The sequence below is a fragment of the Cibotium barometz genome, chromosome 27 (genome assembly GCF_041138505.1).
Source record: "Cibotium barometz isolate CiBa-2024 chromosome 27, ASM4113850v1, whole genome shotgun sequence".
NCBI lineage: Eukaryota > Viridiplantae > Streptophyta > Polypodiopsida > Cyatheales > Cibotiaceae > Cibotium > Cibotium barometz.
Window position 1 is genome coordinate 49,079,373 of NC_141072.1, and position 22,406 is coordinate 49,101,778.

Below are 22,406 nucleotides of genomic sequence, written 5' to 3' on the forward strand. Positions count from 1 at the left end.
CATGTCAATTATATCGTATATCCTTGAACCCTTTGAAGTGTTAGTTTTGGGTCAAGCATGGTGTGATATTAGGACACATTGTCTCGAAGAATGGTATATCCATGGATGATAGCAAGGTCAAGCTGATATTGGAGCTGCCATCGCCTACCAACTACAAGGGTGTGCAAAGATTTATGGGCCATGTGGGGTATTATTGCCGCTTCATAATTTTCTATGCTGAAATAGCCAGACCATTGTACAAGCTCTTCATCGTCTTTGAATGGACTGAGGTATGCCAGGAAGCATATGATCGATCGAAGCAAGCATTGGCTAGCGTGCCAATTCTATGACCCCCCAATTGGAATCTCATACGATGGTTGCTATTATTGTTGGAATTCGACTTTACAATCACGGCGGTAAGAAAAGGAACACGTGTGTTAGTCAATCACATGTCAAGAATTCCAAATAGGGAACCAGTTGGTGTTGATGATGATCTCCCTGATGCTTGTTTGTTCGAGTTGGACATGGTACCCGAATGGAGTGAGGAAATCTCACATTATTTAGCTTGTGGTTTACCATAAATAAGAAATACCTTTGAACAAAGATAAAATGCGGCGGCTTATCAAGCTTGCTGCACCTTATCAACTGATTTTACGCAAGAACTATAAGCTAGGAAAATATAACATGCTTAGAAGATGCATTAGAGAAGATGAGTTCATCTCACCATATTGGAAGAGGCTCATTCGGGGATAGCAGGCGGGCATTTGCTGGAGAAATCACAGCTCGAAAAGTGCTTCAAGCAGGACTATGGTGGCCTACGTTATTCGAAGACGCCATAGAATTTGTCAAAAGATGCGAAGAATGTCAATGTTTTGCTATCCCACAACAAAAGGACAAGATGCCGCTCACCCCTATAATTGTAATACAACCATGCCGCTCACCCCTATAATTGTAATACAACCATGCAAGAAATGGGGGATAGATTTTATGGGACATATTAGTCCAGCGGCACATCCATCCCAAGCCCGATACGTGATCGTGGGCCACGGACTATTTCATGAAATGTCAGAGCCTCAAAGAGAGCTGATGTACGAACAACATCAAATTTTTTATATGAGCAAATTATCTCGAGGTTTGGCTGCCCATTAGAATTAGTTAGTGATCGTGGCTCACATTTTATTAATGAGGTGATTGATCATTTACTTGTGGGATTCTTAGTGGTCCATTGAAAATCATCACCTTATTATCCACAGGCCAATGGTCAAGCAGAGAGTAAAAACAAAATTTTGTGTACTATCTTGACAAAAACCTTTTAAACAAGTCGAACAGACTAGAAACATAAGTTGACAGCAGCCCTATGGGCGTATCGAACATCATATAAGGTAGCGAACGAGATACACTCCCTTTCGTCTAGCTTATGGCGTTGATTGTTGAGTGATGTTGTTTGCTTGTTTTTGCTATCTTTGTTGTGCATATAAGTGAATTGGCGTGTGTTAATGTGAGTGATGTTTCTTGCATTCTTACTTTTTCCTTGACCCTCTATCTTCTAGTTAGCTTTCTCTTCTCTTTCCCACCTTGTCAAAAATACAAGGCATTCGAGTAATTGGAGGTCTTCCATAGTTTTCTCCTTTGTAGCTTTCTACCCATTTGGCGAGGCTTCTATGGAGTGACACCATAGGAGATGTAAGCGAAGCAATCTAACTTCCCCACACAAGAGGGGTTGCACTTTCTTAATGACTAGAGGCATAGTTCATGCATCAACCTTTAAATTTTTCCCTTCCTCCCCTAATACAAGGCAATAGAGTGTTCCTTGGTGAAATAAAACTATCAAGAGAAGGAAACTTTAAGAGAAGGAAACTTTAAGTTATTGTTGTATCTAGAAAAATCATAAAACAACATTGGTACCACATAAGGATTGTAACACCCATCGTAGGTGTGAGGTTACACAACTTTAAGTTAGTGTTGTATCCACTCCCTCTCAAATAATTATGTCATGTTAGGGTTATCTTTTTGGAATCCACTCGCCCGATTCCCAAAAAGTGCTCGCATGCTCCCCAAAAAAACCCCCCTTGTTGTATCCACAAAAATTACAAAAGACAACAATTATAAAACAATATTGGTACCACAAGAATTGCAACACCCATAGTAGTTTTTGTGAGATTACCCACCTACGGTATGACACTAGCACAACTGTAATAACAACTCTAACTCTATGACCCAATATTCCATAAATAATATTAAATCATACATAAGAATCAAAGAACAATCAATTATCATCATTAGGTGTTTGCTATTCGAATCGGTGAGCATTGAGGTTTTTTTGAAATGGAAGGGTTGACATGATCGGTGAGCTTGGCTGTGCAAAGAAGACAATCAAGGGCCTCCCTTCATCATTCAATCTACCTCCAATGCCACCTTCCTTGTCCCTATATCAAGAACCACTACCATTGCTTGTCACCGCCCGGCCCGTCGAGAGCTTGGCCCCCACCAATAACAAAGACAGAGTAGGCATGCATGCCATATTCTTGAGGTTAATGTGGTGGTCAAGCTTTTGTAAGTTCAGATAAATTCTGGCTTTCCCATCCTCTTCCCCAACATAAACCTTGGTCTCTCTGCCCACCACACTAGACAAACTATCACTTCTTTCCAACCACGTTGACAAAACACCAAGGCCACATCACCATGGGCATAAAGCTATCGGTGCACAAACGCTCTCATTCAGCCCCACTACCGATGTTCCAACAAGTAACAATCAATGCAATGTCGATGTCTGCATTCTTCCTAATAACCTGGTAAGTATAGGTAATGCCTTCCCCCTCCTTTTACTGCTCATATTGGCTCCCACCATGGAGGGTAGCTTGTTATTTGCAGGTACTCTCTCAGATATTCCAAAATACCTTTCAAACATGCACTCACTACATAATGATTGTGTACTCACCCAAAACCTAAGGGCTTAATCCATTGAGTACATGGAAATTTGGCGCACACATCATGGTGGATGACCCCACATCCTTTTTCCACAAGCACTCATGCACATAGGCCCAGATATTCCTCCCTACCTTGTGGCCTTTTTGGCACCAATCCTTGCACCCATGGCTTTCGTTGATCTCACCCAATGGTCTAAATTGCACCTTATCATGGCGGCTCTCATTCTTCCATGTAGCATCCTTGCCCCCTACCAACACTTTGCATGGATACCTTTGATCCTATTGTCTTAAATTTTTCAAGGGAAGCCTCCATTTTGGCCTCCTTTTGGGAAGCCCCTTCATTTGGTTCTTCTTTTGTCATGATGTTTGCTTGAGTGTTGTTTGGAGTCTTCTTCTTGCTCCAACAATCGTTCTCTATGTGATCAGGCTTTCCACAAAAAGCTGCACTTCACTCTCGCTCTTGGTCTTTTGGTGAAGAATGCTTTATCCTTGTGGTGTGACGATCTACCTACTTTGACTTTAAGTCTCTTTTCTTATTTAATCAAGGATCCCTTCAATTCTGTTGCCATATATATAGGCAGTGATGTGTGTGAACACACTTAGGACATCCGGGGCACTTTTTCCCTCTTTAGGAGGTTTTTTCCCTCGGCTTGTATATACGCCCATCATTCTAGGGCTAACTTATCTTTTGTACATTGACACAATCTAATACACTTTGTGTTGTGTGCATTCTTGCTTCTTCTTCTCCAAGCTTTGTGTGCTTTCCTGCAACCCTAATTCCAACAATTGGTATCAGAGCAGGCATCGGCTCTCCCAGGGCTATGCCGCCGGCACCCTCCGACTCACGTTCTCCGATTGAGGTGAGCTTTCACGAGCGCTTGTAGGTCCCTAAACTCTGCAAATTAAGCCCGTAGGACTTGGCGTTCTCAGAAATCGCATCTGAGGTCGTTTCGGGCTCCGTTTTTGCACTTCAAGTTCTGCACATATGTTTTTGTCATTTTCTATAGAAATTTCGATAGTGCAGTTTTCTGCAAAACAGACATATGTGTTCTATTGTGGACCGTGCTACATAGCACGAGTTGTTTTCTGTTTAATCTTTGCTTTATTACAGGTAGCTTTTGCATCAGTTTCAGTCAGTGGCCATGGCTGATAACAGCAATGATGTATTTCGCATGTTATCTGCTGATGATAAATTGGATGGAGACAGCAACTACCCACTTTGGGCATACATGATGCAGCATGTTTTGGTTGCAAAAGGAGTGCGGAACATTGTGCAAGGTATGGATGTACATCTAGGTTGTGTGGATGTAGGATATGTTGAGGATGTTGCAGGTTCTAGTAGCTCTACTGTTGCTGTTGTTTTACCCACTGCTGAACAAGCTTGTTTGGGATGGTAAAGATGCGCAGGCTCATGCCTTAATTGCACTTTCTGTCAATAGTAACATCACCCCACATATTCGTTCAGTTAAAATAGCAAAACAGGCTTGGGATATTCTAGTAGCTGGTTTGTATGCAGGTCGTAAAACGAGGCAAAAATCTCTTACCTACGTAAAGAGCTAGAATCGAAGATTCTTGCTGAGATTAAAGATCTCAAGGAACAGTTGATTTTTGCAGGTGAGATTATACTTGATCATTCTGTTGTGCAGACTGTTCTTAATGCTTTACCTGAGTCATATCAGACTTTTGCTTCCACGTGGAGACTTGTCACTGAGGACAGACCGGATGTTGTCAAGTATGATACTTTAGTCAACAAGCTCTTGCAAGAAGCACAGTCCAGGCAAAACAAGGCTAGGCAGCGTGCAGTTGATCAGGCATTTATTGCTGCCCACCAGCAGAAAAGAAGTGATAAGGCAGCCCCTTCCACTGTTTCTTCTCCTATTAATAGGTCTGCAACTTCTTCTCCTTCCACAGGAGCAACAATAAGTCTGAGAAGGCTCTTGATAAAGGCAAGAAAAAGACCAGGTGCAACTATTGCAAGGTAATTGATCATGTCATTAAGAATTGCCCTAAGCTAAAGGCCAAAGAGGCAAAGAAGAAAGAGTCAAATGCAGCCACAATAGCGGATGCTTCCATAAATGCAGATTCTGCAAATGTTGTGCAGGATACAAAATGGACGCTTAGCCTGTATTGCCAGTTTGACCCATCTGTACATGATGCATGTTTGGTAGTTTCTGTTGACTCTCATGTATGGTATTTTGACAGTGGTGCTACAAAGCACATTACCTTGCATCGTGATACGTTCTCTTCTCTTGAGGCTGTCCCTAATGGGAATACTGTCACATGTGCCAATAATGCTTCTTACCCAGTGAAGGGCTTTGGTAAAATTATGATTACTGCTGCAAATGGCAGCGCTTTCACACTTTCAGATGCTTTATATGTGGTGCCAGGGATAAAGAAGAATCTATTGTCTGTCTCTGCGCTTGCTAGACTTGGATTTGTAGTCAAATTTGTGGATGACAGATGGACTATTCATGATTTGACTTCTGGTGATACGATTATTGCATCTAGCACCTTGTTTCGTGGGCTGTATAGGCTCAATTCTTATGACAAGTGTGTGGAAGATTCAGCAAATGCAGTTTCTGATGAAAAGACAGTTTCAGATGCAAAACTATGGCATGCTCGTTTTGGTCATTTGAACTTTGCTAGTTTGCTGCGTTTGCAGAAATTTGATATGGTTGGTTCATTGCCCCCTGTTGAGGCACCATTGAAACATGTTTGTGAAGGCTGTATTTTGGGCAAAATGTAGCGTTCTGCATTTCCAAAGGATGGTTCTGTGCGGGCCACTCGCAAATTGCAACTTGTACATAGTGATGTATGTGGGCCTATGCAAACTCCGTCATTTGGTAAACACTTGTACTTCATGACTTTCATTGATGATTACTCAAGGCATGCATGGGTATATCCACTGAAGGCAAAGTCCGAAGTGTTTTTGTGCTTCAAACAGTTTTTGCTTATGGTTGAAAATGTATCCAAATGTAATGTGGGCACCCTCCGTTCTGATCGAGGGAGGGAGTACATGTCTAAAGAGTTTTACGCATTTTTGGCTAGTCGTGGGATAAAACACCAATGTACAGTGCCGTATACCCCTCAGCAAAATGGTGTTGCTGAGAAAAAACAGGTCACTTATGGAGATGGCACGATGTATGGTCAAGAGCCAAGCTTTGCCAGGTGTCCCACTAAGGCCTTGCAGTCTATTACTCCATATGAAGCTTGGCATGGCAGGAAGCCTTCTATTGGTCACTTGCGTGTCTTTGGTTGCTTGGCCTATGCTTTAGTGCCTGTGCAACAACGTAGAAAATTGGATGATAAGGCTGTCAAATGCATTTTTATTGGTTATAGTGCTGAGAGCAAGGGTTACAGATTGTATCATCTGCAGTCAAAGCGTATCTTGATTAGTCGAGATGTTGTTTTTGTGGAAGATGCTGTACAGCCTTTGTTATCATGTACCAAAGAGACAGGTGTGAGCTCACGGGATGTATTTGATACGCTGTTGCCTCTGTTTACAGGTGGGAATTCAAATGTAAGTCCTAATGAGGCAAATATTCAGCCTATGCAGATTTCAAACGACATCATAGATCAGCCTTTTTCTGATGCAGATTTACAGGATGTAATCTATGAGGATAGGACTGAAAATGAGCAGGCTAGAGGTATGCCTAAATGGCTAGTGCAAACCTTGCGTGATAGTAAAATTGATGCACCTACGTCTAGTCGTACTCGTTCAGGTTTTCAGCATGCCTCTTATGCATCAGATTGTTATGCTTTGGCTATGTCTAGTATGTGTGAAGAGGAAGAACCTCTTTCATTTGATGAGGCACAAAAATCAGAAAATTGGTTGGCTGTAATGCAAAGTGAATATGACGCTATAATGAAGAATGGTACATGGTCTTTGTGTGATTTGCCTATTGGTAAAAAGGCCATTGGATGTAAGTGGGTTTTTAAGTTGAAACGAAAGCCAGATGGCAATGTTGATCGCTATAAGGCTAGACTTGTTGCAAAGGGTTATGCTCAAGAAAAGGGTATTGATTTTGATGAGATCTTTGCTCCCACTTGTCGTATGACTACCATTCGTAGCATTTGTGCATTGGCAGCTCATAATGGTTGGAATGTACATCAGTTGGACATAAAGACTGCGTTCTTGAATGGAGATTTGCATGAGGAGGTGTATGTATCGCAGCCTCGTGGTTTTGTTCAAAGAGGACAGGAAAACAAAGTGTGCAGGTTGAAAAAGGCTTTATATGGTTTAAAGCAAGCTCCACGAGCTTGGTATGAAAAGATACATGCATATTTGACTGCACAAGGTTTTCAGAATAGTCCAACAGAAAGTATGCTAAACGTGTGGATGATGTACATCTAATCATTGCTCTATATGTTGATGACATGCTGCTCATAGGACCAAATGAGAGTCATATTGCTGATTTTAAGGCTGATTTGAATGCCTCTTTTGAGATGTCAAATTTGGGACATTTGCATCATTATTTGGGAATACAATTTAAGCAGTATGATGGAGGTATTGCTTTTTGTGTCAAACAAAGTATATTGAGACATTGTTGCAGAGATTTGGCCTTGAAGACTGCAAGCCTATTGCTACTCCAATGGAGACAGATTTAAAGTTGAGTCTTCATGATGCTGGAGATCACTTTGATGTCACACTCTATCAGACAGCTGTTGGTTGTCTCATTTATGTATGCATTACGAGGCCGGACATTCAGTTTGCAGTCTCACAAGTGAGCAGGTTTATGCATAGCCCAGGGTCTCAGCATTGGAAGGCAGTTAAACACATCTTTCGCTACTTGAGTGGCACCATACATCTTGGGTTGTTTTATCCCAAGGGGGAATCGTTGCCACCAGATTTGCATGCTTTTTCGGACACAGATTGGACTAGTTGCTATGACACAAGAGTGTCCACAAGTGGTTTTTGTTTCATGCTCGGTAGCTCATGCATATCTTGGTTGAGCAAGAAGCAACCTACTGTGGCCACTTCTAGTTGTGAAGCTGAGTACAGGGCAGCTTTCACAGCTACGGTTGAGTGTATGTGGCTTAGACGGCTTATGGCTGACTTGGGTGTTGGACAGGAGTCTGACACCTCTATCTTCACTGACAGTCAAAGCGCATTTGCAGTTGCGAGAAACCCAGTTTTTCATGCTCGCACAAAGCACATTGAGGTGCATTATCACTATGTCAGGGAGAGACTCTCAGCAGGAGAGATCAGCTTGGCCTATGTGCCAACACAAGACAACCTCGTCGATCTTTTCACAAAGGCGCTTCCTCGTGAGAAGTTCGAAGCTTTCCGCAAAGCTTTAGGCTTGCTCCCCTTTGTGGATTAATCTACTTCGGGCATGGCACTCCCCTATACATGAGTGCCAGCTCTCGTTCACACCATCACTCCCAGGGGGGATTTATTGCCATATATATAGGCAGTGATGTGTGTGAACACACTTAGGACCGCCGGGGCACTTTTTCCCTCTTTAGGAGGTTTTTTTCCCCGGCTTGTATATACGCCCATCATTCTAGGGCTAACTTATCTTTTGTACATTGACACAATCTAATACACTTTGTGTTGTGTGCATTCTTGCTTCTTCTTCTCCAAGCTTTGTGTGCTTTCCTGCAACCCTAATTCCAACAAATTCTAGTAGTGAAGGTTGGGTTAGGTAGGTTCTTTTTTCTTCCCCTTCTAATTTATGACATTTCTCCCTTCCACTTACTATCTCCAAAGCCCATCTTTCATGAGAACAAACTTAAGTTTTACTTACCATGTATGGCAACCTTTACTATTAAATTTATTTACTATATGAGTGGATTTAACATGGTTTCCTTATATAGGGATGGGAAGGTCTTTGCAATGAGGTTATCCAAAGCCAATGTCTAGTCCCTTACAAAAGTGGACATATGAATTTGATGTGATTAACACTTCCCAAATTCAAAAACTGCAAAACCAAAAAAAAAACCCTTAATTTGGGAGTGTAATTTGGAGTACTAAACCAAGGAAAAATTTTATTTTGATGATGCACAAGTGCTTAGCAACATCCCAATGGTAAAGTAGAATCCTCAATGGCTTTGAAAATTGAATATAGTTAGCACTAAATATCCTATTATTAGAGGTTAACTTTTGCTAACGGTCCATGTATACATCCTCTACAACATCTATAATGAACCCATGAGTCAATTGCTTAAGAGTATGATGAGAAAAATTAAATTTTATCCTTGGCTATAATTTTGCCGCCAATTGCTGTACTGGGCTCTTTTGAAGCTTTTGATTTGATGAATAATGCTCTCCTTTGATGCCTTGTAGCCCTTTGAGTTGTTGTTAGCAGCTCTAAAGTTATGCCTTCTTATGATGGATAAATCCAAAACACATGGTTCTTGGTGATTTTGAGGTTTGTGAAAAGAGAAAAATAACAACTTTCTAGCTAATTAAGAACACTAATTATTTGCTAATCCAAGCTATCATAGGGTGCATAGTTACTTAAGGGATAATGGGTGGCTTTGATACCAATGTGAGATTTACGTTTAGAGTAGATTAGGCTGTGTAGAAATGGATTTTAATCAACATCTTAGTAAGCTAGAAAAGAAAGAAAGAGATTAACACTAATGATGAAAATGAAGCATAGTGACAAGGCAAGAGGTTTAGCTCAAAAGCTCATATGTTTGATCCATTCGATAGAGTGCCTTTTTATAGGCTTAAGTAAATCTCTATTAGCCATTAATCATGGCTTATAAGCTTGATTAAGCTCTTTCTAATATTTCCTAGATTTGAGCACCATATCTCTTGAAGTGAGCACCCATTTGGCATCTTTTTTCATTTCTTCTAGATGCCTATATTTGGCCTCCACATGAATTATATTCGTCATCCTTTGGGCTCTCTTTAACCCTTTGAACCATAGTTATATTTGTCATCCTTTGGGCTCTCTTTAACCCTTTGAACCATAGTCTATGACTTATACAACTCATATAGATGAATGGTGGCCTCTAATTGTGCCATATGGTGCATTTTTGTGTGGGAAAAAGCTTATTCATTGCAAAAAAAAAACTCATTCATTGCATTGAAATGGAGAATACAAAAATCAACATAAATACTTGGGAAATGGTGTTGTAAAAAAATGTGGGTTACATAATTAACTAAGTGCTTTATCTATATTATTTACATCCAAACACAAATCTTATATACTCTGTCTTTACCATGTAGTGGAATACTCCACCACACTTTCATATGGGCGGAGAGTTGGTACCCTTCTTTTCCAAAAATTATTAGACTAAGGAATGTGCCGTTTATTAGAAGAATATATGTAATTTGTGTTTGGTGTTATGTAATATATGTAGTTTTTGTTTGGTGCTATGAAATATATAATTTTAGATATAAAAATATGATTTCAATACTTTAAGACCGAGTATATGAAAATATGATTTCAATACTTTAAGACCAAGTATATGAAAATATGATTTCAAAAATACTTTAAGACTAAGTACATACATATAAATAGAATATGTCTAAGAGCTCCGCTAACTACACATTCTTGTTATATAACTATAAATATAATTTTATTTGCTACTTATACTTTTCTTTCCATGTTCTTTAATCTAACTAGTGGGCTGACCTATGCTTTGAATGTCTCTTAAAAGCTCCAAATTCAAATTCTACCCCAGCCTCCTCGAACCTCCTCCTCCTCTTCCCCCTCGAACCTCCTCCTTCTCTTCTCGAACCTCCAAAATTTTGCCATATGAAAGCTTTGTGATTTATATAATAATAATAATAATAATATATATATATAGATAATAAATAGAGAAGAGAAGACTCATGTTTTTTTTTTTTGGGTAGCACTTAGCATGATTTATCAAACTCTCTAGTATCCAAGGTTTACTTCTCCCGTATATATACGTGTATGTATGTAAGCGATTAGAACGTCCGAAAATCTACATCTGGTGAGCAGGGAAAGAGAGGAGCAAACGCAGTCCTTTCCTCTTTTCTACTGTGCCGCCCTCACCTTCGGCCCGCATTTTGTCTGATACACATCAATCGCACTGTAAGTCAGAGAGAGAGAGAGAGAGAGAGAGAGAGAGAGCGATCGTCTGAATTTTTGAAGTTGGGCTATGCCGATCTGAGATTTCATGTGCTTTTAGCATCATATTGCGTGGTTGGATTTGCACCCTGAATGCATACAAGATGACAATAAAAAGAGCTAGCTATTGAAAAATTCCATTATCAGCATGTAAACAAGCAAAAGATCTATTGTAAGTTTTTATGGCACATCCATTTGCTTTAACTGCCGTCCTTATCAAAGTACATCAACCACATGAACTTCACGGGGCCTTATGGCTTGTGTTTATCAATCACATGGACTTAACTATCTTATGACTCATGCATGCCTTGCACCTCTCTTTAGAGGAGAGGGCTTTAGCAAACATGATAAATAATGGCATGCAGGGCGCTTCCTCCCTCATAGGGGAGGACCAATAATCACATGCGGTTGTGAGCGGGCTGATATTGGACCACATATGGACATGACAGCAAGATGGGTTGGTGTGAAGTAAGTTTAACAGCACGAAGTTGCATGCTGCTTCACGTTTTTCAAATGACCAATAAGGTGGGTGGTAGCTAACAAAAGATGACTGGAGACTTGCATATTTCCATCATTGATGAGGATTAAGTTCTCTAGACAAAGTTGGAGCAGATAAAGACATTTTGCAGTCTAAGTGAGCTTCAGGGCATGGGGAAAGGGGAAGAGGAAAGAGGGAAGGAGGGGAGGTGGGCTTTGAGCACCTAGAGTGCCTTGGCGTTGGCTTGAAGTTCATCCTTTCATGGCAAGACCAAACATATTGAGGGCCACTTTCACTTCGTTCGTGAGCTGATCGTCGAGATGGCATCATTACATTGGAGTATTGTCCTTCTCAGGACAACCTTGCGGATCTCTTCACCAAACCTCATCCTCAAGATACTATTGATTAGCTCCTTACCCGCATAGGAGTCAAATCCTCGTGTTGGAGCTGAGAGGAGATGTTGGACATGTCATCTCCAGCATTTAATCTCAATTTTATCCCATTTTATTTTTTCTTTTATCTAGATATTTATCTAATTTAATTAGGATTTTTTTTTGGGCATATTTTTAAAGCCATTTTAGGCATTTTTATCGCTCGTGGACATTTGTCCTCTAATTCTACAAGCCGACTGGCTCTACAAATATGTATATAAGCATAGACATTGTTCATTTATAATTCATTCAATACTTATTTACTTCCGCTTCATATTCACATATTCTCATAGATAAAGATGATCAAAGGTTGGATCCAGGGTGTAGGTAAGGAAAGTCATGGATTGGCTTTCAATTAGTGTGACAGGCACTATGATAGGGCATATACAAGATGTCAACACTCCAACAGTTGCATAGCAAAACCTAGTGAAGATGTTCTAGGCAAACACAAAGTTAAGGAAGTTACAGCTAAAACACAGGAGCTATATACAGTGGGGAAGAAGAACATGTCCATTAATGAGTATGCATTGAAGATCAAGGGTATTGTTGAATCCCTTGGATCTATTAATGTCTTAGTGGAAGACGATGACTTGATGAGTGTCTGAATGAATGGGCTTGGCAAAGAATACAAGCCATTCAAGACCTCTATTCTTGTAAGAGAGAATATTTCTAACTTTCGAGATTTGGTGTTTATCTTAATCATAGAAGAGAAGTCTTTGGGTGAAGACTCTTCCTTCCAAAGTAAGAAAACTTCAGAATAGATTTATCAAATTTAGGTAGTAGAGGTTACGGTTGAGGCTAAGGTGGTGGTCATTTTGGAAATCAGGATTATGGACAGTAGCAGTCCAAGAGCAATAAACACACTCAAGTGGAAGAGGCGAGTCTTAATGTAGAGGGAGCTAGAGAGATCGAGGTAATTAACAAAGACAACAATTGGGATCAGGTTCAAATGGCAAACCAGGCCACTTTATAGTAAAATGTCGGAAGAAGCAGAGGGACATCAAAAGTGGCAAATTGTAGCAAAATAATTGTGCATTTTTAAGCAAGCAGACCAAAGATAGATGTGAGTATTTGTTTGTTATGCAGCATATGTTGAACTCAGTGACTGCAGATGTATCCACAGACGATGATGATGTATGGTATGTGGATTCAGGAGCCTCTAACGACATGACCTGTCATTCATGGTGAATGATTTAGAGATGTTGAAAATATGAAAAAACCAGGTTATGTAGAGACGGGAGATGACACGGCTCATCCTATTGCTCTTATTGGGAATGTGGCTATACATGATGGCAAGATGAGATACTCAACTGATGTACTTTATGTGCGTAACATAGCAAAGAATTTGGTTTCTATTGGATAGATGATTGAGCAGGGTTTTGCCGGTACGTTTTAATCTTCAGGTCTGCTTTATTGAGAACTTCAACAATAAATGTCGTTTGGTTGTAAAGGGCAAAAGATATCTAATACAACTGTATTGGTCATGTGGATGAGCAGCGATTAAAGTCTATGCAGAATTCAAAAATTGTTACAGGTTTGTGAAAGTTTAAGGTGAATGGAATGCATAAAGTATGTGAAGCGTATCAGATTGGAAAGCAAATAAAGAATGTATTTCCACATGACAGGAATGTAAGTAATAGAGCACTTGATGTGGTGCACTTAGATGTATGGGGGCCGATAAAGACGACATCAATGGGAGGATGTTGTTACTATATATCTTTCATTGATGACCACACAAGGAAGGTGTGGGTCTATTTCATGAAAGAGAAAAGTGAAGTGTTTACTTACTTTAGAATTTCAGAATGTTGGTTGAAAAGAAGACAGGTTTGCAGGTTAAGTGCCTAAGGTCAGACGGAGGAGAAAAGTACTGTTGGGTATTTCAGAGTCTCTTGTGTTATGTATGTCCACCTCGTATACCTGTTAGTATGTGGATCCATCTACATGTGGTTGTATAGTTGTGAACACCTATTTAGGTGTGAACATCCCTTGTCTGTGTAACTGTGCCTATATGTGTGTGAACACCCCCTTATCTGGATAAGATAAGTGTGTGTCATGTGTCATGTCTCCATATGTGAGTGTGATTTGTTTAAGTCAAAAGATAAGGTTTGTAACTTATAAAAGCATGCACTTGGTGTACTTCAAATTATATCAAGCAATACAGTACTCCTCGAGTCTCGTAAATATTTGAGCATTGTAGCATTGTTTTTCTCTTCCTTTTCTCTCTGGACCCACACAGCCACCTTGAGGAGTCACCCTGGACAGAGCTGGAGAGCTATGTAGAGCACGACGTCCATGACCTGGTGGGCAGCGGTCCTAGTCGAGACATTATTAGAGGATACAGGGGATATTGGCATGATGTCGTGTGGCACGACCTCGGCGCTTCAGCTTGTCTATGCTGGATCGACCTATGCGAGACATTATGCGATGAGTCTATCTCAGTTGCTTTCCATAGTCTACCATTTTTTTAGTTCCACACTTTTATTAGATATGCCTTTTTCTGGTAGTTGTATCAAAGCACTAGTTCCTTGTCATGTGCATCATAGATGCCATGGACATTTTCAGGGCTAAATCGAGAAGAGGCAGCTAGATAAAGAGTATGAACTAGGTCGAACCAGGATGATAGAGCACAGAGCACTTTTGGCAGTGTAGACTGGAGACAGGCGTGGAGAGCAAGCTGAAGATCAGATGGCTGTCGCAGCTGCAGGACAGGTGTTGCTGGCTGCACACAAGGCTGTCGGCCACTCATGGAAGTGGTCGACTGAACCAGAAAATAGGGGCAGCCAGCAGGCGCATCATGCTCAAGGAGGAGATCCAGTCGGGGCTGCGTTAAAGCATTTAATGCACTTATGACTGGCCGACCAGCAGTCGGCCAGCATAAAGGGTGTCCAAGACCCATATAAAAAGGCAAGGGTGCTCATAGATTGAGTCATTCATTCCTTTATGGAGTGGATCTTTAGGGTCCTAGTTTAGGACAGGATTTTGGGTGTTCACCACCTTTTGTACAAGGCAGCCTATGGCTATAGTAGGGGTACCTTTTTGTACCATATGAATATACTGAATTCTCCAGCACACATCTCTCTTTCTCCTCTCTCTCTATATCTACGTTTTGCTGTAGTTTCCTTGACTTTTGGATGTATTGGTACTTTTGTCTCATAGGCCACTTTGGTCTCTTGTAGACGTTAATCTTTCTTTCTTTCTTTCTTTCTTTCTTCTCTCTCTCTCTCTCTCTCTCTCTCTCTCTCCAAACTCCAATATGGAGCTCTATCTCCGTTACTCTAGCCGTGGCGAGCCTTCACTGCTCTTACCCTTTAGTGGTATCAGAGCCCGTTCCCCAGCTTGGACCTCGCGCGCGCTCTCCCCCCGTGTGCCACCCGCTTCGCGGACCCCATGATAGGGTGCCAGCCGGGCTGAGCTGAGCTCTGCCGCTCAGCCGACTGGGTGGAACGGGGGGCAAAGACCCCGGCTGAGCCACCAATTTGTGTAAGTGGCACTTGGCCCTCACCCGCCTTGCCAACCCCTTGGCGGTCTTCTTTCTCGCTAGCTTCGACCTAGAGTTTTTGCCTTGCATTGCGTTGCCTTTGCTTCCCACCTAGCTGCTCCGACGCGCCCGTTCCGCGCTAGCTTGCTCTTGTCGCTTCCCAACTGGCGGTTTTCCTTCAGTGAGGACTGCTTTGCTCCTCGATTACCTTCGCCACTTCGCTTCTCGACTATGTGCTTCGCCTTGCCGGTTTCACGTTGACCTGCCTATCGCCGCTTCTCGACTGGGTGCTCTAGTCAGGTGGTTTTCCTTCTCTAACCTTTTCTCCAGACAGTTGGTCTCCCCATCCAATGCTACTCTCTGCTTGTGCTCTGTCTCTTTTTGTCATGTGAAGTATTCTCTTCACGCCATATTGCTAGATCCGCATCAACTGTCACGTGCATCCCGCACTTGGATGCCACGTAGACATATCTGTACAGAAGGAGCAGGACCTGGGATGGTAAACTGGTCCCATGTGAGCCTAGTCCGGGACGAGTCAGCCAAGGTTCCATCGTAGTCGTCCGAGGTCAGGTGTGCATTGTCTTGCACATGAGTCCAAGGTCAGGTGTGCACTGTCCTGCACATGAAATAGTGCCAGTATGAGTCTCCCTCTGGAATGATGTCAGTGTTTCTGTGTATCTCGTACGGTACTGGATGCTAGATCATTGTGTAGATAGTTAGGGTTTGCTTTTAGGAAAGGGGCCAGCCCATAGGGCTACCCCAAGTACTTGTGTGGGCCTGGGGATAGTGTAAAACTACCCCCATGAGGGCCAGGAAGGCCCTGATTGTACCCATCAGCCATGGGTAGGCCATGGAGGGCTGTAGGACAGCCCTAGGGGCAGACTAGGGGTAGCTTATAGGATATGCAGCCTTTTTATGGTTGTAGGGCAAGTATGGGGCAGCCTAGTCTGTAAACAGTGCCCAGCCTCCTATACAGTAGGTGCCTAGTGCCCAGCCATCAAGGGAGTGATGCGCAACATTTTTATGATTTTATTCAGCATCTCGTGGGCAAGATTAAAGACAGCCGACTAGATAATAAGCTGGCCGACTGCTTTTATTGAGTAGTATAAATAGATGTGCCTACAACCCATTGTGTTATCGCATAATTCACCAAGAGCTTAGGCAATCAAGGGCTAGGACAGCCAAGGAGTTGCTAACGCAAAGAGGTGAAGGACTGCAGGGCAAGGGCAGAGTTATCTCAGCTGAGAAAGGTCAAGTTTTTCTGTATTTTCTTTTCAGATTTGCATCATTCTAATAAAGCAAACACACCATTCGTGGTGGGGGCCCTACAGTGGGTATTTGAGACCCAACACCGTGTTCTCTCCTCTCTCCCTCTCTCTCTCTATTTTCTGCACATCTTCATTCAGTTTTGTGCGTTAATTCTATCGCGAAAGGTGTGCTGATTTCTGAGCATTGAAGTTACCGATCTTCCCCGAAGCTTCCGCATGTTACAGTGGTATCAGAGCCTACTTCAAGTGCAAAGATTCAGCAAAGAAACCAGAATTTTCTCTCGCTCGTATGGTTGGTTTTCAGACGCCGGTGGACTATCGCTTTCGGAGTGACCCTCGAAGGACGGCTGGTTTTCAGCATCCGGAACCCTGCGGACGTCTCCCACACACATAGTGGATGGTCAGATTGTGCTCCGGAAAGGAAGTGCGTTTCCCTGCTAGGGTGAGCTTCGACGACGAGAGAGACCAAGAACCATGGGACCAGAGTGCACCGGGCAACCCAGCTAGGGCACCATGCTTGAGTGTTACAGAGATGTTCCAGCAGATGATGCGAGCAATTGCAGACCAGACAACCAAGTTGGAAGAGAAGGCGCAGATCTTGGCTCTGGAGAAGAGCGTACCCGTTCTCCAGCGTCGTGTTTTCCATCTCCTCCTTCCTGTCCTTCCGTATCCCAGATTCCAGATCCTCGACACAGGGACCTTCTCGCAGGGTCACAACCACAGCCGAGCTCTTTGCTTGAGTTGCAGATGCGTGCATTGGAGATCCGACAACGTGAAGACGAAGCCATGCGACGCGTGGAACATGAGCGTTACCTCAAAAGCTTTGGACGCCAGATTGACACCAACGGTGCCCTCGAATCATTTTCTCGAGAAAATGAACTTCATTAAGTATAATGGTAAACTTGACCCCATAACTCTTTATTCATGGTTACATCAGTTTGAAGCTTACTTTGCCGCAGTTAGAAAGACAGATACTGATAGAGTGATCATAGCCAGTTGGTACTTGGAAGGTGAGGCCATTCCTTGGTGGACTTAGTGGGCTCAGCTTTCTTAGTACAAGAAGGAGGGTACATGTTTTTTTTGTCATACAAAAGGACATACTTCTCGGGAGTGTCCTAAGAACACTCCAAAGACTGCCGCCACTGCCTCCACAGCTTCTGTGGTGAGCCCAACTCCCACTCAGACCCCAGTGGTTGCTCCTAGTTCTTCAAAAAAATCCCAATGCTTCAGTTGGAGCAATTATTAGCCGGGAACTTGAAGATAAGCAGAAGGGCGCCCATGACCAAGAGTATGAGTGCAACAAATTGCTCAAGTCCTTTGGCTACATAGGTGGCCAGAGAGTTGTCTTGTTTGACAGCGGCAGCACGGAGGATGTGGTCACGGAACAGGCCGCTAGGCAGATCCGTTTCGTCTTGACTTCGGTGGACAAATAGGTTGAGGGTTTTAGCATAGGCATGACAACGAGCGTCAAGTATGAAGCTCTAGGTGCTAAGTTAGTTATTCAGGGCATAGAATGTGTGATTTTATGGTTGTCCCTCTTGTAGGAGCAGGCATAATTTTGGATATTCAGTGGTTTCACAAGTTTCTTCCTGATGTCAAGTGGGACAAGCACACGTTACAGATCAATCGGAATGTGTCAAACGCCCTAGTGACCATTAAGTGTGAGCAAGGAATTTTGAACTTTTCGCTCATAAGCCACTTGCAGGCTAAGCGAGCAGTCAGGAAAGGCGCACATTGTGCGATGATATATATCCAAACAGCCCAGACGGTGGCCAGTGCTTCCGAGAAGTACTCGGCTCTCCATGAAAAGTTCTAGAAGATTTCCTTCGGGACAGTCTCCCTCCCCTGCTCCCCTCGTCTAGACTGGAGGACCACAAGATTGACCTCCTCCTAGGCTCGGAACCCCCGAGCAAGTTTCCGTATCGCCTTTCCAAGGCAATGGAATCAGAGTTGGACCGCCAACTCCAAGAATTGTTGCAATCTGGCTTCATCCGCCCTAGCGTGTCGTCTTTTGCAGCCTCGATCTTATTTGTCAAGAAGAAAGATGGGTCTTCCCATTTGTTTACATATGTACAACCTTGTGATATTTGTTAAAAGGTGAAAGCTCCTCGTGGAAAGAAGGTAGGGTTGTTACAGCCCTTGGCAATTCCTGAGGGTTTTTTCCAAGATATTTCAATGGGCTTTGTCACGAATCTGCCTCCCAGTCCGAGTAAGCATAATACGCAGTGCTTGACTATTGTTGATAGATTTAGCAAATTTGTTACGCTTATTCCTTGCAGGGTCAATGTGACTGCCGAGGATGTTGCCCAGTTGTTCATTCGGCATTGGTACCTGATTGGCGGGATTCCTAGAACCATAGTGTCAGACCGAGATGCCAAGTTTACCAGTCATTTTTGGAGTGCATTGTTTGATAACTTTGGTACTTAATTGATTTTTTTTTTTCCAGTGCATTCCACTCACAGACGGACGGCCAAACAGAGATATACAACCAGTTGGCCTTTGATGTGCTGAAGTGTTATGTCCACGATCAGCAAGGTAAGTGGAAATCTTATTTGCCTTTAGTTCAAGCTGTTTTGAATGATTCTTTTTCTTCAGCTATTGGCAGGACTCCATATGAGGCAGCATTTGGAAGACCTTTCTAGTCGTTTTTGACCAAGACCTCGTCTTCAGTACCTGAAGCGAACAGAGTGACGAAGTCTTACCAGGAGATTTTAGAGTCAGTTAAAGACAGGTTGGCTAAAGCACAAGAGGCTTCTACTCGACAGGTCAATAAAGACCAACGGGATATGAAGTTTTCGGAAGGGGATTGGGTTTATCTTCTGAGTATGAAGCAAAGGTTGAAACAGGTGGGAAGCGATGCCCAAAGTTGTCTTTCAGGAGCTTCGGACCTTTTCCCATCCAGAAGAAGATTAATGAGGTGTCTATGAAGTTAAAGCTACCTCCGAGTTGGACTATGCACGATGTGTTTCACGTTAGTTGGTTAAAACCATATGCTGGTCTGATCCTTTCAGAAGTTAAAGACGATGCGGAACCAGATATTATTGATGAAGCAGAAGTTTATGGTTCTAGAACTGATCCTTCTGCACCGTTTCAAGCATGGCTCCGGCCAAAGGCAAAGATAGTTTCTCACGAAGTTTCAGGATTGAGGGACCCATGAAGTGGTATGGCTTGACAAAGAGTTTTTCGAGGACTATCCGGTGTTATTGACGGATTATTTGGAGGCCATGCAGCTTCCGTCAAGTTAAGTAGAAGGGGTGTCAAGTGCATCCCACACTTGGATGCCACGTAGACATATTTGTACAGAAGGTGCAGGAGCTGGGATGGTAAACTGGTCCCATGTGAGCCCAGTCCGGGACGAGTTAGCCCAGGGTTCCACCCAGTCCTCTGAGGTTAGGTGTGCATTGTCCTGCACATGAGTCCAAGGTCAGCAGGTGTGCACTGTCCTGCACATGAAACAGTGCCAGTCCGCTCTGTGAGTCTCCCTTTGGAATGATGTCAGTGATTCTGTGTATCTGGTATGGTACTGGATGCCATATCATTGTGTAGATAGTTAGGGTTTGCTTTTAAGAAAGGGGCCAGCCCAACCCCAAGTACTTGTGTGGGCATGGGGATAGTGTAAAACCACCCCCATGAGGGCCAGGAAGGCCTTGACTGTACCCACCAGCCATGGATAGGCCATCGAGGGCTATAGGACAGCCCTAGGGGCAGACCAGGGGTAGCTTACAGGATATGCAACCTTTTTATGGCTGCAAGGCAAGTATGGGGCAGCCCATACAGGCTGCCCAGTCTCCAAAGAGGCTGTAAACAGTGCCCAGCCTCCTATATAGTAGGCGCCTAGTGCCCAGCCATCAAGGTAGTGATGCACATCGTTTTTATGATTTTATTCAGCATTTAATGCTGTTTATTCCAGTCGTGGGCAAGATTAAAGACAATCGACTGGATAATAAGCTAGCCGACTGCTTTTATTGAGTAGTATAAATAGATGAGCCCACAACCCATTGTGTTATCTCATAATTCACCAAGAGCTAAGGCAATCAAGGGCCAAGACAGCCAAGGAGTTGATAACGCAAAGAGGACTGCAGGTCAAGGGTAGAGTTATCTCAGCCAAGAAAGGTCAAGTTTTTGTGTATTTTCTTCTTAGATTTGCATCATTCTAATAAAGCAAACACACCATTCATGGTGGGGGTCCTACAGAGGGTATTCGGGACCCAACACCGTGTCCTCTCCTATCTCCCTCTCTCTAATGGCATGAACCTGTTCACTTCGCATTGCCTTGCTCGCGCCGCTCACTGCCTGTCTCCCTCGCTATTCTGTTTGCCTCGCTACCCTGCTCGCGCTATGCTGGCCCGTCTCCTCGTCCGCCCGCCCGCTAGTCCCTTCGCCTCTCTAATGGCATGAACCTGTTCGCTTCGCACTGTCTTGCTCGCGCCGCTCACTGCCCGTCTCCCCCGCTATTCTGTTCGCCTCGCCTCGCCTCGCCTCGCCTCTCTCTCTCTCTCTCTCTCTCTCTCTCTCTCTCTCTCTCTCTCTCCCCCTCCCCCGCTATTTGTTCACTCACTGCCCGTCTCCCCGGCTATTCTGTTCGCCTCCCTAATGGCGTGAACCTGTTCGCTTCGCATTGCCTTGCTCGCGCCGCTCACTGCCCGTCTTTCTTTCTCTCTCCCCCTCCCCCGCTATTTGTTCACTCACTGCCCGTCTCCCCGGCTATTCTGTTCGCCTCCCTAATGGCGTGAACCTGTTCGCTTCGCATTGCCTTGCTCGCGCCGCTCACTGCCCGTCTCCCCGGCTATACTGTTCGCCTCCCTAATGGCGTGAACCTGTTCGCTTCGCACTGCCTTGCTCGCGCCGCTCATTGCCCGTCTCCTCCGCTATTCTGTTCACCTTGCTGCCCTGCTCGCGCTATGCTGGCCCGTCTCCCCGTCCGCCCGCCTGCTCGCTAGTCCCTTCGCCTCCGTGATGGCGTGAACCTGTTCGCTTCGCACTGCCTTGCTCGCGCCGCTCATTGCTCGTCTCCCCCGCTATTCTGTTCGCCTCCCCTCCCTTTTCCCACCCACCCTTCCTCAGGCCCCCAAGGTAGCAACATAACTCTCTCTCTCTCTCTCTCTCTCTCTCCCCTCCCTGCCTGTGGGAAGCGTTGCGGAGTAATCTTGGGGAATGGCTCCGAGTCTCCAAGAGAAGCTCGAGGCCCTCGAGACGGCAATGAAGGCACTAATCAAGGAGAACAAGAAGACATCCGATTCCAACCTCAATGAGGTGGAGAACAAATTACACTGGCACATCATGGCCCTCGAAGCACGGGTCACGGACCTTGAACAAGAGAACACGGCACTCAAGGAGGAGGTGAGTGCATTGAAAGTGGAACTGGTAGCTGTCAAGAATAGCGAGAAGGAAGAAGGGGAGATCAATGACAACACTCACGGCCATCAAAGAAGAGATCTCCAAGGAGATCACAAAGGACATGGAGGGAAAACTCGAAGCCAAGCAGTCGGGATGGGTTGAAGTGGTGAAGAAGAACATCCGTAAAGAAGTGAGGGAGGAGACTCAAAGGGAAGAACACCAAATCATTCACACCACCATTGAGGAGGAGAAGATGAGGCATGCCTGCCGCCTCAACATTCGAGTCACAGGTATAGCCGAGACACCCGACTCCACTTCCGAGAAAGATGGACATCTTCTATGCATGAAGCTCGGCTATAGGGAAGAGGACCCTCTCCCCTTTACCAAAGCATGGAGAGCCGGGAAAGACTCAACACGCAAGCAAGCCCTCATCCTACAGTTCGCAGGAGAGACG

At 43.8% G+C, this 22,406-nt stretch overlaps 1 protein-coding gene across 1 annotated transcript in view; it reads left to right on the forward strand.

Annotated features, from left to right (window-relative positions):
- The first annotated feature begins 10,694 nt into the window (after positions 1 to 10,694).
- The window catches only part of LOC147623475 (phosphoinositide phosphatase SAC6-like), a 127,000-nt gene continuing 115,288 nt past the window's right edge, over positions 10,695 to 22,406 (forward strand). The window contains 1 exon segment of the mRNA XM_086821636.1: positions 10,695 to 10,924. The gene's annotated coding sequence lies outside the window, so the exon portion shown is untranslated.